This window comes from Bombina bombina, chromosome 3 (genome assembly GCF_027579735.1).
Source record: "Bombina bombina isolate aBomBom1 chromosome 3, aBomBom1.pri, whole genome shotgun sequence".
Lineage (NCBI taxonomy): Eukaryota > Metazoa > Chordata > Amphibia > Anura > Bombinatoridae > Bombina > Bombina bombina.
In genome coordinates, this window is record NC_069501.1 from 1,171,395,898 (window position 1) to 1,171,413,629 (window position 17,732).

Sequence of the window (17,732 nt, forward strand, 5' to 3'; positions counted from 1 at the left end):
CTCCCACTTAAGAAGATGAGAGAGGACTGTAATTTTCATCATAGGTATACCTCAACTATGAGAGACAAAATGTGGAAACAAATCCAGACAATCACATTGTCTGATTTGGAAAGAATTTATTTGCAAATTATGGAGGAAAATAAGTATTTGGTCAATATCAAAAGTTCATCTCAATACTTTGTTATATATCCTTTGTTGGCAATGACAGAGGTCAAACGTTTTCTGTAAGTCTTCACAAGGTTGTCACACACTGTTGCTGGTATGTTGGCCCATTCCTGCATGCAGATCTCCTCTAGAGCAGTGATGTTTTGGGGCTGTCGCTGGGCAACACAGACTTTCAACTCCCTCCAAAGGTTTTCTATGGGCTTGAGATCTGGAGATTGGCTTGGCCACTCCAGGACCTTGAAATGCTTCTTACGAAGCCACTCCTTCATTGCCCGGGCGGTGTGTTTGGGATCATTGTCATACTGAAAGACCAGCCACATTTCATCTTCAATGCCCTTGCTGATGGAAGGAGGTTTGCACTCAAAATCTCACAATACATGGCCCCATTCATTCTTTCATGTACATGGATCTGTCATCCTGTTCCCTTTGCAGAGAAACAGCCCCAAAGCATGATGTTGCCACCCCCATGCTTCACAGTAGGTATGGTGTTCTCTCTCCTCCAAACACGACAAGTTGTGTTTCTACCAAACAGTTCTACTTTGGTTTCATCTGACCATATGATATTCTCCCAATCCACTTCTGGATCATCCAAATGCTCTCTAGCATACTTCAGACAGGCCCAGACTTGTACTGGCTTAAGCAGGGGGACACGTCTGGCACTGCAGGATCTGAGTCCCTGGCAGCGTAGTGTGTTACTGATGGTAGCCTTTGTTACGTTGGTCCCAGCTCTCTGCAGGTTATTCACTAGGTCCCCCCATGTGGTTCTGGGATGTTTGCTCACTGTTCTTGTGATCATTTTGACCTCACGGGGTGAGATCTTGCGTGGAGCCCCAGATCAAGGGAGATTATCAGTGGTCTTGTATGTCTTCCATTTTCTAATTATTTCTCCCACAGTTGATTTCTTCACACCAAGCTGCTTGCCTATTGCAGATTCAGTCTTCCCAGCCTGGTGCAGGTCTACAATTTTGTTTCTGGTGTCCTTCGACAGCTCTTTGGTCTTCACCATAGTGGAGTTTGGGGTTGTGGACAGGTGTCTTTTATACTGATAACAAGTTCAAACAGGTGCCATTAATACAGGTAATGAGTGGAGGACAGAGGAGCCTCTTAAAGAAGAAGATACAGGTCTGTGAGAGCCAGAAATATTGCTTGTTTGAAGGTGACCAAATACTTATTTTCCACCATAATTTGCAAATAAATTCTTTCCAAATCAGACAATGTGATTGTCTGTCTGGATTTGTTTCCACATTTTGCCTCTCATAGTTGAGGTATACCTATGATGAAAATTACAGGCCTCTCTCATCTTCTTAAGTGGGAGAACTTGCACAATTGGTGGCTGACTAAATATTTTTTTTCCCCACTGTAGCTACAATATAACGAATAATTATATTGTAGCTATTTTAGGATTTACATTTATTTTACAGGCAACTTTGTATTTATTTTAACTAGGTACAATAGCTATTAAATAGTTATTAAAAATTTAATAGCTACCTAGTTAAAATAATTACAAAATTACCTGTAAAATAAATCCTAACCTAAGTTACAATTAAACCTAACACTACACTATCAATAAATTAATTAAATAAATTACATACAATTACCTACAATTAAATAAACTAAACTAAATTACAAAAAAACAAACAAACACTAAATTACAGCAAATAAAAAAATATTACAATAATTTTAAACTAATTACACCTAATCTAAGCCCCCTAATAAAATAATAAAAAATAAAAAATAAAAGTCCCTACCCTATTCTACATTACAAAGAGTAAGCTCTTTTACCAGCCCTTAAAAGGGATTTTTGCGGGGCATGCCCCAAAGTAATCAGCTCTTTTGCCTGTAAAAAAAAATACAACCCCCCCAACATTAAAACCCACCACCCACATACCCCTACTCTAACCCCCCCAAACCCCCCTTAAATAAACCTAACACTACCCCCCTGAAGATCTCCCTACCTTGAGTCGTCTTCACCCAGCCGGGCCAAAGTCTTCATCCGATGGGGCAGAAGAGGACATCCAGACTGGCAGAAGTCTTCACCCTATCCGGGCAGAAGAGGACATCCGGACCGGCAGACATCTTCATCCAAGCGGCATCTTCTATCTTCATCCATCCGGAGTGGAGCCATCTTCTTCCCAGCCGACGCGGATCCATCCTCTTCAACCGAGGCCTACTCGCCGTATGAAGGTTTCTTTAAATGACGTCATCCAAGATGGCGTCCCATGAATTCCGATTGGCTGATAGGATTCGATCGGAACAGCCAATAGAATGTGAGCTCAATCTGATTGGCTGATTGAATCAGCCAATCAAATTTTTCCTACCTTAATTACGTTTTAATTGTAATTCCGGTTTAATTGTAACTTAGGTTAGGATTAATTTTACAGGTAATTTTGTAATTATTTTAACTAGGTAGCTATTAAATAGTTAATAACTATTTAATAGCTATTGTACCTAGTTAAAATAAATACAAAGTTGCCTGTAAAATAAATATAAATCCTAAAATAGCTACAATATAATTATTCGTTATATTATAGCTATATAAGGGTTTATTTTACAGGTAAGTATTTAGTTTTAAATAAATTAATTTATTTAATAAAAGTTCATTTATTTCATTAAATTTAAATTATATTTAACTTAGGGGGGGTGTTAAGGTTAGGGTTAGATTTAGCTTTAGGGGTTAATACATTTATTATAGTAGCGGCGAGGTCCGGTCGGCAGATTAGGGGTTAATACTTGTAGGTGGCGGCGACGTTGGGGGGCAGATTAGGGGTTAATAAATATAATATAGGGGTCGGCGATGTTGGGGGCAGCAGATTAGGGGTTCATAGGGATAATGTAGGTGGCGGCGGTGTCTGGAGCAGCAGATTAGGGGTTAATAGTATAATGCAGGTGTCAGCGATAGCGGGGTCGGCAGATTAGGGGTTAATAAATATAATATAGGGGTCGGCGATGTTAGGGCAGCAGATTAGGGGTACATAGGGATAATGTAAGTAGCGGCGGTTTATGGAGCGGCAGATTAGGGGTTAATAATAAAATGCAGGGGTCAGCGATAGCGGGGTCGGCAGATTAGGGGTTAATAAATGTAAGGTTAGGGGTGTTTAGACTCGGGGTTCATGTTAGGGTGTTAGGTGTAGACTTAGAGAGTATTTCCCCATAGGAAACAATGGGGCTGCGTTGGGAGCTTAACGCTGCTTTTTTGCAGGTGTTAGGTTTTTTTTCAGCCCAAACTGCCCCATTGTTTCCTATGGGGGAATTGTGCACAAGCACGTTTTTCCAGCTTACCGCTACCGTAAGCAACGCTGGTATTGAGGGTTGAAGTGGCGGTAAATTCGGCTCAACGCTCCCTTTTTGGAGCCTAACGCAGCCCTTCAGACAACTCTAAATACCAGCGTTGTTTGGAAGCAGCGGTAGGAAAAAAAGCATTTTTATAAAGAATCAATTTTTTCTCCATTTAATTATATATGTAGGCAATACATGTACCTTCTGATCAATGGTTCATTTTCTATTATGCAGGGTAAAAATGTTTGTTAATGATCTTCTACAGTGCTGAAAATGCAGAGTGCACTCATTCCTAATGTGTGCATTCTTAAAGCATCATGGACTACAGAAAGACAACACAATAGCACTTACACTGAATATTGAAACAGCAGTAGATTTTATCTGACAAATTTCAAAATGTATTTCAATTTTCTGCCTCCCTGAATCATGAGACAGCAATCAGCCAATTACGGACGCACATGATCAATAATAACTGGTGCCTCAAAAAGTGTGCATATAAAAAGACTGCACAATTTGATAATGGAAATAAACTGGAAATTTTCTTAAAACTGAATGTTTCATTTGAATCTAGAAAGTTAAATTTTTACTTTAGTGTCCCTTTAAGTCACATTAATAAAGATCATATTATTTTATCTATTTATCTATCTATCTATCTATCATCTATCATCTATCTATCTATCTATCTATCTATCTATCTATCTATCTATCTATCTATCTATCTATCTATCTATCTATCTGTATGTATGTCTGTCTGTCTGTCTGTCTGTCTGTCTGTCTATCATCATCATCTAGCTACCTGTCTACCCATCTGTCTGTCTATCTATCTTTCTGCCGTTATATACTTTTTTTTTCAATAATGTATATTATTTTGGTATAGCAGTTCCATTCCTTTTTTGTACAAAATATACATAGTGAGCAACAAATATACATCTACATATTTTCTCTTTCAAATGAAGCATCACGCAGCCTATTCTTGTCAAGATCAGCATGAACACACTTTTCCATTGAGACTTGCTGTAGAGTGTCTATTATTGGCACACACACAATATAATGATATTTTCAAGAATGTGCCTGTTTTGTTGTGGCACAGTCATGCAGATAAATAAGATAGCAAGTACATTATTTAAAAGCACGAAACAAAATAAACATAAACGACTTTTCTGAGCAACTAATATGTGAATAACATAAGGAATCTTAATTTAACAATTCAATAGGGCATATACCAGAATAGCTGACTTGTTGCTGCATAGTTTATTGTGCAATATAATTCCTTTATTGTCTGACTTTACTATTTAACAATCTGCTTTTTTCTTCATATTTTCAACAAAGATTTGAAGCAAGAAAGACAATTTTAACTACTGTGTATATATCTGGCTGCAAGGGTCAGTCTATTTAAAATTAAACTTTCATGATTCAGATAGGGCATGTAATTTTAAACAACTTTCCAATTCACTTTAATCATCAAATTTGCTTTATTCCTTTGGTATTCTTAGTTGAAAGCTAAACCTAGGTAGGATCATATGCTAATTTCTAAAACCTTGAAGGCTGCCTCTTATCACAAATCATTTGCCAGTTCTGACAGCTAGAGAGTGTTAGTTCATGTGTGTCATATTACTTTGTGCTCACACCCATGGAGTTACTTATGAGAGGGCACTGATTGGCTAACAAACAAGTCTGTCAAAAGAACTGAAATAAGGGGGCAGTCTGCGGAGGCTTAGATACAAGGTAATCACAGAGGTAAAAAGTAAATTAATATAACAGTGGTTAATAAAGGGATTATCTATCTTTTTAAACAATAAAAATTCTGGAATAGACTGTCCCTTTAAAGCAAGGTATATTTTATTATATTTGTGTGTGAAAAATTTGCATTGCAAATATACAGCAAAATTACAAGTTGTGTGCTAAATCAGGTGCATAAATAATGCAAAAAATAAGCGGTATCGCACTCTCCATAGCGCTGCCAAGTTACTGAAAAACTTTCTTTTGTTGTGCAGTATGGTGCGATAAGCTCCGTACTGCACAAAACCCAAGGCTTGACTTGATGTGCATGTTTTTTTCCCATAGATATCAATGGAGAGAAAGGCCCATATTTATCAAGCTCCGTACGGAGCTTGAAGGGCCGTGTTTCTGGCGAGTCTTCAGACTTGCCAGAAACACAAGTTATGATGCAGCGGTCTAAAGACCGATGCTCCATAACCCACAGGAATCGCCGGAAATCAACCCGCGATCGAGTATGATTGGGTTGATTGACACCTCCCTGCTGGTGGCCGATTGGCCGTGAGTCAACAGGGGGCAGCGTTGCACCAGCAGCTCTTGTGAGCTGCTGGTGCAATGTTAAATGCGGAGAGCGTATTGCTCTCCGCATTTAGCGAGTTCTTGCGGACCTGATCCGCACTGTCGGATCAGGTCCGCAAGACCTTTGATAAATTGGGGCCAAAGTGTTAGAAAAAAACTAACACCTGCGATCACAGAATGGCAATCGCGGTAACGCAATCCCCATTGATGTCTATGAGGAAAAGAAAGTTATGTAAAAACCCTAACATAAACCCCTAGTCTAAATACCCCTAATGCACCGCCCCCAATATTGCCGACACTAAATAAAGTGATTAATCACTAAACCACTGCCCCCTGCATCGCTAACACATAAATAAACATATTAACCCCTAAACCGTTGGCCCCCCAAATCGCTACTTCTACAATAAAGCTATTAACTCCTAAACCGCCGCCCCTCTGCATTGCTAACACCTAAATAAAGTTATTAACCCCTAAACTGCCGCCCCCCACATCGCTACTACTATAATACAACTATTAACTCCTAAACCACTGCCCCGCATCGCTAACACCTAAATAAAGTTATTAACCCTAAACCGCCACTCCCATCGATACTACTACCGCCGGCCCTGCCGGCCCCCACATCACTACTAATAAAATAAACATATTAACCCCTAAACCGCCGCCCCCCCACATCGCTACTTATAAAATAAACCTATTAACCCCTAAACCGCAAACACCCTCAACACAATGAACATAATTAAACTATTAAACCCTAAACCTCCATCCCCCCAACTAATTTAATCACTAAGCCCCCTAACCTTACACCCTCTAAATTAACCCCAATTACATACAATAAAAAAATACTAAGCTAAAATTAATAAAAATTTTTTACTAATAATACTTAACAAAACAAACCTAAGATTAAATTAAAATAAATAAATCTAAAATTACAGAAAAAAAAACAAATGATCAAAAATAAAAAAGTTAAACCTAATCTTATACCCCTATAAAAATAAAAAAGCCCCCAAAAATAAATACACCACCTAATCTAACACTAAGCTACCAATAGCCCTTAAAAGGGGCCTTTTGTAGGGCATTTCCCTAAGTTAAACAGCTCTTTTACTTCAAAAATACAAATTAACCCCATCAGTAAACCCCAACCCACAAAACCCACAAAAAAAATAATAATACTAAAAAAACCTAAGATACCCATTGCCCCTAAAGGGGCATTTGTATGGGCATTGCATGGCATTGCCCTTAAAAGGGCAATCAGCTCTTTTGTAGCCCATTAAAAAAAAAACCTAAAAAAATAAAAAAAAAAGCCTAAGTCTAACCCCAAAATAGGTCGCCTGAAGTCCGGCGGTGAAGGTCTTCTTCCAGACGACTCCATCTTCATCCAGCACGGGGACCTCTTCTATCTTCATCCAGGGCAAAGGCGGCATGGAGCAATATAATTTCAGTAGCTCTCATCCTATTGGCTGATTTGAAATTTTCAGCCAATAGGAATGCAAGGTACCCCAAATATAAAACGGGTACCTTGCTTTCAAGCTTCAGTGTGCTGCAGTGATAACATGAAGACGATCCTCCACGCTGGATGATTCCGCGGCCACCGGTCCTGTTCCGCGGCCGCCTTCACCCTGGATGAAGATAGAAGCTGGATGAAGATGTCGCCACCTTGAAGAAGACCTTTTAAGGACAATGCCCGTACAAATGCCTCTTTAGGGGCAATGGGTAGCTTAGGTTTTCTTAGCGTTAGTTTTTTTTTATTTTGGGGGATTTGGTGGGTTGGGGGGTTTACTGTTAGGGGTTAATTTGTATTTTTGAAGTAAAAGGCAATGCCCTATTGGTAGCTTAGTGTTAGATTATGTTTTTTTTATTTTGGTAGGACTTTTTTATTTTTATAGGGGTATTCGATTAGGTTTAATGTTTTTATTTTTGATAATTTGGTTTAATTTTTTCTGTAATTTCAGACTTTTTTATTTTTTGTAATTTTAGATTTATTTTAATTTAATATTAGTTTTTTTTAAGTAATGTTAGGATTTTTTATTGTAATTTTAACTTAGTATTTTTTTATTTTATGTAATTGGGGTTAATTTAGGCGGTGTTAGGTTAGAGGGCTTAGTGATTAAATTAGTTATTTGCGTTTTGGGGATGGCGGTTTAGGATTTAATAGTTCAATTAGATTTATTGCGTTGTGGGGCGTGGCGGTTTAGGGGTTAATAGGTTTACTTTATTAGTAGCGATGTGGGGGCCCAGCGGTTTAGGGTTTAATAGGTTTATTACAGTAGTATTGATGTGGGAGGCCGGCGGTTTAGGGGTTAATAACTTTATTTAGGTGTTATGTCGGGGGTCGGTGGATTAGAGGTTAATAGGTTTAATATAGTATTTGCGATGCAGGGGGTGGCAGTTTAGGGGTTAATAGGTAGTTTATAGGTGTTAGTGTAATTTGTAACATTTTAGTTATGAGTTTTGTGAAACATTTTTGTTTTGCAAAATCCATAACTACTGGTCTCAGAAAGCAGAATTGATCGTGGCGGTATCAGCTATAACAGGTGCAATGAAAATCCTGCACTCAAAAGCCATTATTTGAGTGTGGAATGGAGAGTTGCGTCAAGGCTAAAATGCTATCGGTATAGCCGTACCGCCGCTACTTGCAATACGGGAGACCTGCAAATTCCGTGCACAATGGCCAATTTTTCAGTGGTATAGCCGTACCGCACAACTTGTAATTTTGCTGACAGTTATTATATACCTTCCTATTTACTCTTTTTTTTTGGGGGGGGGGGGGGAAACACTTTTTTATTGAGGTTTTTGTATATCGACATAACAAATATACAAGGTATTGTCAGATTAAGACAATATAGTGGTAGAACAATGAAACAATACATCACTTTAAAAACTGCAGTAATTTGTAAATATATGATTCTAGATGCATTTGTAAAGGCAAACAACCTAGTATTAATGCGAATGCAAGGTATGTATAGGTGGAACCTCATTTTCTATATAATATAACATAGAATGTGATAGTAGATGGAAAAAAAATTTTGGGGGGGAAATCGGCAGACAAGAGCTGCCCAAAATTAAGGGGGAAGGGGGAGAGAGGGGGCGGACTTCTAAAAATTAATATAGGTGGTTCGGGAGATAATATTAAGCACATAGTTAAATGGACGTAATGACAGTAAGCCAAAACAATGAAGAGTAGTGGACATGATGTTAGAATAGGGACAATGTGAGATATAATTAGTGTGAAGTAGAAAGGACACTCTTGGATCATCTGTTTAAGTTAAAGAATGTGGTTCAGTATGGTATGTACAATGTCATCTCTTTTCATGCCTTGCAATGAAGGTTATTTGTAAGTACAACAACAAACAGGCACTTAACACAAACAATACACACTATTTCCAACAATCTCATATTGTTTATAAACATGACTGCACTAGACCCCATATCAGAATAGGTTTAAGAAAATGATTAAACTGAAGGCTAAAGGCTCTATTCATGTTCCTCCTGAACTTTCTAGGGCAACTCATGAACCTATAGGAATTAGATTTCACATACATTCTCAAATTTAACAACTCTGATAACAGCAAATAAAATAAAATAACATTTCCGGCTAAATTGTCTCTAGTAACAATGCGTAACTCTACATACTGACCATAATATGATACCTCGTTTACTGGATTAAATAAATTAAGCTTAACTCCCTTATGAAGTGAATGGCCATATATGGTGATATCTTACCAACATTTATGAAGAATGAAAAGTGGAAGATATGTGTATAAGGTGGGAATGATAACAAGTTGTGACTGTTAAAATGATGTCACAAGAGAGACATTTGTCATTAACACTGAGCTGTTGAGGCTTATTAAGGTATTGAGCACAACATAGATATATACTTTTTATCAATGCTTCATGGTACAGGATTATCTAAACAATATAAAAAAGCAAGGGAGTCATGTTACACAAATAGTAAGATAAATTAAATATGATATACCTTAAGTTCTGATGAATAATAAATTGGGAAAAAAAACAGTGAAAGATGGTAAAATCTTAAATTGCTACTACCTTGTTTTCTAGTGGTGGGGGATTTATTGAGACTCCCTGGATAACTGTTTTGCCTAGGAGGGTGATACTGAGATAATTTTGGAAATTAATCCAAATCTCGTTCTCTATTTATGGGAGCTGGTAACAAGTTGTATTGGTAGTGTGGATCTTTAATACCATGTTATTTCTAATTGGTCTCTCTTGTAACCTATTATGAGTTAAGGGTTGATAACTTTCACATTAAATAATTGCTAAATGTATAAAGGAATAAAAAAATAAAAAAAGACCCACTGATATATCTAGGGGGTTTTGATCACTCAAGTAATAACATACTGTAAACTAGCTGAGCCAAGCTGGTACAACTAAAAAAACAAAAAACTGGTCACATAACTTTAAGTACCATATTATTGGGCTAAAGCTCTTATACTTTGTGCTGGCTGTACCTTTCAATTTGCTAAGAAACTGGTCACCTACTGACTAAGGGAACTATGTCAGGACCCTATTTATGAGGCAGTGAATTAGAAGATTTAGGATTAATACTTAATATGTCCCAATAGTATGTTTATAATAAATACTTCAAGTTATGCAATATAAGACCAATGAAAAACATTGGATGTAGTTATGACATTTGCAATATTTAGGAACATAAGTAGTTATACATGTGGTATACATACCTATTCCATCTGCATGTAGGGCAGATTAATATTAACCTATAGCAAGAGAAGAAATCATCATCATACCTATGTTTAAGGGAGATATGTGTATGTCTAACAATACTACTGACCCAGTAAAAAAGCATTAGTTACCAGCGATTATGTGAGTCATATTAGAAAGCACCACATCATCAAATACAGAGAGGCCCAAGTAAGGAAAAATTATGAACCAGCATTCACAGCATTGACAACCATTGCATGTATAAATGCAAACAAGAGCTGCAGCGATATAACTAGCTATTATAAACATGGGGAAAAAAGGAAAGATATCAAATCTAATTAAAGTATGGAGTCTAAGATAAAGGGTGCTATAATAATCTCTCTGCTGTAGGGGATATTACAGTTTTTGAACCTGCAAGAGACCGTATAGCTGAAATGGAACTTATGGAACATCAGACCTTTTCCAGCCTATTCCTGAGGCGACAAACTGGCTCGCATGTTGTGAGTATCGGGACTGCAGTAAAGACTGGAGCAGTTGGTTTATGTCCCACAGCTTGGCAGATAAGTTCAGTCCATTGTGATTGCCATAGGGCATTGAACCGAAGCCAACATGTGACCCATGCCTTATGTCATTTTGCTTCTTATAGTCAGAAATAAATTCCTTAGAGTTGGGGCACATGATATTTGGGACCCTGATATGTGAGCTGTATTTAGACATCAATGTGTCACTAGAGCAGTCGCCTAGCCAGGCAAAAGTAAATATGCCTAGGAAAGGGTGTGAGCAGTTCTTAACCAGTCGGTCCAAAGGAAATGGCCACTGCGTCCGCTCAGCCTCATATCTGGAATAGAATGTGTGTGGATTTTCGGTAATGGCTTCCGACAAATTTTAGCTGTTTTCAGTGATGCTGGTGACGCTGCAGGTCTCTGAAGCTTCTCTGGCTCTGCTGGGGTGTTTACAGCGTGTGCAGTAGGTTGAGCCACATCCTCTAACCACAAATTCTCCCTTGAGACCTCATGGAGCTCATGTTCTTCCTGCTGTATTTGCCTGTTCAGCAGGATATCCGATGGGCCGTTAGTAAGGTAAAGTTCAGCTGATGGGAGGGAGGGTGAACTAGCTGCAGTCTGCAGAGCAGCTACGCAAGCCACATGATGCTGGTCTAGACGAGTGGACATATCTTTCAGGAGAGATATGATTAGCCTCAGAGTGCCTGTCGGGCATACTGCATTGTGGGAGACCTCCATGTTGTTGCAGCAGGGTAATTTAGTCTGATAGAGGCATAGAAGTGTCAGGTAGTGTATGGGAGTTAGGATTCTGGATCGTCTTAAGCTGCGAAAGTTCTGTAGATCACCGACATAACTGTAAAGTGCAGCACCCGCAGGGACTCAGCTTACCACCAGCCACTGCCCCCGTGGAGATTGCCTAGGCCCCAAATATCAGCGTCTTCATATGGATGTTATATGGGATGCTTGATCTCAAAAGATAGATCAAAGGCTGTATCACCCTCTTATTTGTCCATGATTAAAAAAAAAAAGGGGCATGTATTAAAAGTTGTGAATTATTTTTGGTGTTTTATATGCCATCCATAGCTAGAGCACAGGGCAGATGCAACTGCTCTCCTCGGCTGTTGGCTCTGCCCCCCCTTATATACTCTTTTTAATTGTAATTCTTTTATCAAATTTTCTTTGCATGCTTTTTATCCTTTTTTGAAAAGCAGGAAGGTAAGTTCAGGAGTTTGCACGTGTCTGCATCACTATATGGCAGCAGTTTTGCAGCAATGTTATACATTAGCACGAACACTAGATGGCAGCACTATTTCCTGTCATGAAGTGCTCTAAAAATGACTGCCTAGTTTAGATATTATAGTTTTGCAAAAGATTAGCAAAAATATGCTTTAGATATTACTTTTTTACATTAAATGAATGCCTTCGACATTACGTTACTTTTATCTCACAAGCTTTGCTAGCACCCCTCTGCCAGTTTCATATCCAAAATGATATGATACAACATTTACCTTTAGGGGCCGATTTATCAAAGCGTCAATCTCCGTGCATTCGCTGGAGTCAATACAGTCGCGAGACATCGCTGACACAAATCTACATATTTAGTAAAAAGACTGCCAAAAACACGCGCGTCAAGTATGGCGCAATGAGCATCGGACTGTTGATAAAGAAGAGTCATTGATGACGCGTATATTCTTTTTTTTCCAACTTTATTTTTTACCATTTCATTACTGTCCATCACAACAACAATCACATTTCTCTAAAGCTAATCTTTTATTTTTCATTTGTTAATGTCCAAGAAATAGCTACATTTATACCTGAACAAACAATAATAACTTATAGAAAGTTATTTTTATATTTATTTGTTACACAAAACTCTGATATATGATATTTTCCCGAAAATTAATGTGTATTTGTATCATGTTTTTTTCTTTTTTTAAATGATTATTAATGCTATAATTTGTACATATATCTTTGCACATACTTGTGTATATATATATATATATATATATATATATATATATATATATATATATATATATTATTGTTATTTCAGAAATCTTTTGCAAACATGTTTACATGTCCCTAAATTACTTTTTTGTTCTAAACAATGTTGTATTTCATAACTCTGTGTTTATTTAGACCACTATATGTATATAGTATAAATATATTATTATTCTGAGCAAGAATAATTGTGAATATAACATGTAATCAGGGTATCATATGTATTTATTTGCAATCAATGGATATTTTAAGAGCTGGGCCAGTTTTCTCTCTGCACCTGTGTAACCCTTCCTGATTGCAGTCTAGTTTTAAACACCACCCGTACACAGGTGTTAAAAAATGGGCTGGCATATAAGATGATATTTCTTAACGAAGAGAAGAAAGAAAAACACTGAATATAGCATGACAGTAAAGAGGTGATTTTAATTTCTGCTGTATCTGATTCATGACAGTTTAATGTTAGGTAGACTATCCCTTTGAGCTATCAGTTTAAGATTATATTGAATCAAACATCATTCGATTATTAAAATGTTTGTCAAAAATATTACACTGTGTGGCCTAATGTCATCATCAATGTTTATCTTTAATACCAATTTCACATATACATACTTTCAAAGTACACTACACAATGTAACAAATGGAACTTACAAATTCTGATAAATGATCAGTGACTCAAGTATAGAGCAATTTGATTTGTTAGTGATAGTAGAAAATGTATATTTCAATCAGATTGGCTGATATAATTAATCATGTGATTATGCATTTACCAATAAGAAGTTGTGGAAAACATTGCTAGTTTGTGGGTTGTTTAGGAGTTTGAGTATTGCGTCAAATTTGGTGCGAAAAGTGTTGCATCATATTTGGTGTGAAGTGGAGAGTAGGATTTGTATTACATGCGTTAAACTTGGTGCAAATAGATTTATCCAAAACAGGAAGTTAGATAGATTATGTAATGTATTTATTTCATGTTTATCCCTATATCTACTACTGCACCAAATTTGAAGCACTACTTCACACCAAATTTGAAGCAATAATATTGTCTTCTTGCTTTGTAATGAGAGACAAAGATGTAACATAATCTATAAGTAGGGTAACATCTCCCTACTTGATTTTATTTAGTAATAAGGGCTAAATAAAATTAACATAAAAGGACATGAAACCCATATTTTGTCTTATGATTTAGAAAGAGTATACAATTTTAATAAAGTTTCTAATTTACTATTATTATCTAATATGCTTCATTGTCGTGCAGCATCGAACATAACCTTTCTGTGTTTTCAGACTCCCATTGATTTCTATGGCATTCAAGAGTTGCGGTTGGAATGAAAAGTATGCTGCGTCGGAATAGACACGAGCGTACCTGTTGAATGTTTGATAAATTGGCAAGAGGGTCAAACAGAGTTGAATGTGATGATCAGTATTCCCCTCGATTAACACAAGCATCGATCTGCGTCAAATTGATATCACAGGAGCGTATATTACTATGGAGAATCAACTTTGCATCTAATTTGACGCAGAATTTCAGCGTATTATCAATTAAAGCATTGATAAATCGGCCCCTTAGTGTTTGGCTCAATGTTATATATTATGTTTGTACCCACAAAGCAAAATACGTATTAATTATTACAGAATGAATGTTGTAGAACCTCTGAATAGTTCTGTATATGCAATTAAATACATGAAGAAGTGGTTACCAAATGTGTGGCAGAGTTATATAAGAAACTTAAACAATACTCTGAATTATATTATTTGCAAAGTAGAAACCATATTAAATCTGAATCATTTTAGTTCTGATAGGTCTATTTGTTAAAATAAAACCAGATTCATAACAAAATAATAGTTTATAAAAAGGTTATAAATGATAAATAATCAATATTTGAATGAGGCAAAACCAGTACAACTGCATAATTACATTGATTTAATAACCATCAAATTAAAAATAAGCTAACAGTCATGGTGAACCTGAAAGGACACACTGTCGGCTAGATTTGGAGTTCGGCGGTAGATGGGTTGCTAACGCCACGCGTGTTTTATGTCTAACGCACGGCATTGTTTGACTCCGGTATTTAGAGTTCAAAACAGACCATCTAACGATGCTCCTAACGCGTGTATGTCACACGCGTAATACTGCCCGCGTAAGACAGTCTCCCATAGAGATCAATGGGAAAGCAAAAAAATAGCTTTTTTCACCTAACACTCGATCTCGCGAGAATACGCACAGCTCGGTCATATGACGCATACCACATCATGCACAACAATAACACGCCGCAAATGTCACAACAACAATCAATCAACAAAGCATGCAAGCATTACACATTCACAAACGGGGGGATTTGAAATAAAATTTAATACGGGGAATACGCATATACTTTAAGATGCGGAAATTCGCAAAATAACAACAAGGAATAAAAAATATATACATACACTAGAAAAATAATCGCATTCAATATAACTATATATTAGGACAAACATACATATACAACACTTCACTAATAACACACCATCGCAAATTCACATTTAAAAAGAATACTATTGGACAATGTTAGAGAAAACGACCACTATGACATCATCGCATTCTACACATTCCACAAATACTAACTCCAAATGAGCATGCGCAAATTCACACAACTAATACACATTGCACTAATATCAATTGCTAATAAAGCACACCTGAACACAATTTACAACGGAAATTGGTACATCATTAAACATTTACACAGGGTATATAAGCACCACACAAGCAGGGCTTCTTTGACTGTGTTGCTGGTGGGTCTTTGGAGATTGGAGGTTTAAGATTAGAGAGTTGGTGCATTATTGTGAGTGAGTTAGTGTTAGCGTGAGAGAGTCAGTTGTTAGTGTTATCGTGAGTGAGTTAGTGGGAGTTTGTGGGAGTGGGAGAGAGTCTGTTAGTGGGAGCGTGAGTGAGTTAGTGGGAGTGGGAGTTGTTAGTGAGAGTTGTTAGTGGGAGCGTAAGTTAGTGGTAGTTAGTGAGAGTTAGTGGGAGTGTTTGTTAGTGAGAATTAGTAGTAGTGTGTTAGTGAGAATTAGTAGTAGTGTGAGTTAGCGAGCGAGTGATTTTTCTGTACACGTAACACATTTACACGCAAACGCATTCAATACATACATACACTTATCAATAACACTACATACACTCCATACCCCCTACCCCCTCATACTACACTCCATACCCCATTCCCTGTAGTCCCATTCCCTGTAATCCCATTTACTCTTATCCCATACCCATCCCATACCCATCCCCTAGTTACATTTAGTTTACATATCCTCCTTTTAGTCTTCTTCTTCTTTTGGTTTATTTAAATACTCCTTACCCTCTTTGTTTTTTTACATCCCTCTCACACTTTCAGCACTTTTTTTGTCTTTTTAGTTCTTTATTTTGACCCCCTTTCATTTCATCACACTCACTTTTTGTTTGATTATTTGGGGTTTAGTTTAGGGAACAGATGGAGGACAGGCAGGGGAGAGTTAGAGGGGGGAGGAGAGGAAGGGGGAGAGGAACAGGGCAGGAAGGGGGGCAGGAAGGGGGGCAGGAAGCGGGGGTGGAAGCGGTGAGTGGACCTAGCCACTTGGTTCAAGATGAACAAGTGGCTGGGCCCAGTGGCGGACAGAGTAGGGCTTCACAGTCCAGGAAACAGAGGGCATCGTCACAGGGGAAGGCCAAGGCGACTAGGGAGGCGAGGTTTTCGATGGAGGAGAAGGAGGCCCTCATAGAGGCCAGGTATAGGAGGCTGCAGCACCAGAAGACTACCCCGACTGACAAGAGGAGGCTCTGGAATGAGATAAGAAATGCAGTCAATGCAGTGGGTGGCCGGAACAGAGATCTGGATTCGATAAAACATCGCTACCGGGACTGTAAGATGGATCTCAAGAAAAAGTTAAGCCTGGAGGCCCGACATGCCACAGGAACCGGTGGCGGACCTGCCCTGGAAATAGAGTACTGCCGATGGGAGGAAATGTTGCGGCCCAGCATCTCCGAGGTGGAAATAGTCGGTATCGGAGGAATTGATACCGGGAACCTGCCACTCTCATCTGACAGTAAGCTCATTGAACAATAATTTCACATACGAATGTATTTCAAGGGACACTATACGCAAACCTTTACTTTCATGATTGAGGTAGCGAATACAATTTGACAAAACATTCAAATGTACTTATATTGCCTAATTTGAATCATTCTTGAGATATATTTTAATGAAGAAATAGCCATGCACACGGTGAAACAATCACAGGAGGCAGCTATATTCAGCTAACAATCAGCATCTTATAAGCATATTTAGATATGCTTTTCAGCAAAGAATATCCAGAGAATGAAGCTAATTAGATAAGAAAAGTACATTAGAAAGTTGATAATAAATGTATGCTTCTAAATCATGAAAGATAAAACATTGGGTTTCATGTCCCTTTAAGGATCAGATTAATGCTATAACGTTGTTTACACGCATTCAATTACTTTGCGGTTACATCAGTATCTAGGCTATAGGTTAGGTGTGCATTTAAACAGACTGAAAACAAACGCCAAAACATTCAGATTGACCAGAGATATCACAAACAAGGTTTTGAAAAAGCAGAAATCAAATTGATTGTTTGTTAGATTTCAAAGTGGATTAATGATTCTGCATTTGTAATTGTATCGTAAGCTAAGTCATTTAAAGCTTGATTTGCAAATATGCTAATATATACATTTTTTTATTTTTTTTTTAATATACAGAGTCTGGGGAGGAGGCAGCACAAGAAACACAGCCTCATCTATCTCCCCGGGATGAGAGTGGTGGGGAGGAATTTCCACTTCGGAGGGAA